Here is a 955-nt window from a genome sequence, read left to right as displayed (position 1 = left end):
TGCTGATAGCTCGGGTGCTATTAGAGATAGCGCAATAGACCAAAGTGAATTATCTGCAGGAGGCCCTGGCGCATGAATCTTTGCAGCGGGAACGACCTCGGACCACCAGGGGCCGAAAAAACCACAGTCTCATGGGGCCGGACACTCAGGGTCAGGGTAAAATCCAATATATATCTGGTGATATCTCGGGTGCTATTACAGATAGCGCAATAAATCAAAGTGCATTGTCTGTAGGAGGCCCTGGCGCATGAATCTGTGCAGCGGGAACGTCGTCGGACCTCCAGGGGCCGAGACAACGACCGTCTCATGGGGCCGGACACTCAGGGTCAGGGTAAAATCCAATATATATCTGGTGATATCTCGGGTGCTATTACAGATAGAGCAATAAACCATAGTGAATTATCTGCAGGAGGCCCTGGCGCCTGAAGCTGTGCAGCGGGAACGACCTCGGACCACCAGGGGCCGAGAAAACGACCGTCTCATGGGGCCGGACACTCAGGGTCAGTGAAAAATCCAATATATATCTGGTGATATCTCGGGCGCTATTACAGATAGCGCAATAAATCAAAGTGCATTGTCTGTAGGAGGCCCTGGCGCATGAATCTGTGCAGCGGGAACGACCTCGGACCACCAGGGGCCGAGAGAACCACAGTCTCATTGGGCCGGACACTCAGGGTCAGGGGAAAATCCAGTATATATCTCTTGATATCTCGGGTGCTATTACAGATAGCGCAATAAATCAAAGTGCATTGTCTGTAGGAGGCCCTGGCGCATGAATCTGTACAGCGGGAGCGACCTCGGACCACCAGGGGCCGAGAAAACCACAGTCTCATTGGGCCGGACACTCAGGGTCAGGGAAAATCCAATATATTTCTGGTGATATCTCGGGTGCTATTAGAGATAGCACAATAAATCAAAGTGCATTGTCTGTAGGAGGCCCTGGCGCATGAATCTG

This window comes from Nomia melanderi, unplaced genomic scaffold (genome assembly GCF_051020985.1).
Source record: "Nomia melanderi isolate GNS246 unplaced genomic scaffold, iyNomMela1 scaffold0014, whole genome shotgun sequence".
NCBI classification, from domain to species: Eukaryota; Metazoa; Arthropoda; class Insecta; order Hymenoptera; family Halictidae; genus Nomia; species Nomia melanderi.
The sequence above is the reverse complement of the archived record's forward strand: the minus strand, read 5'-3'. Positions refer to the sequence as shown.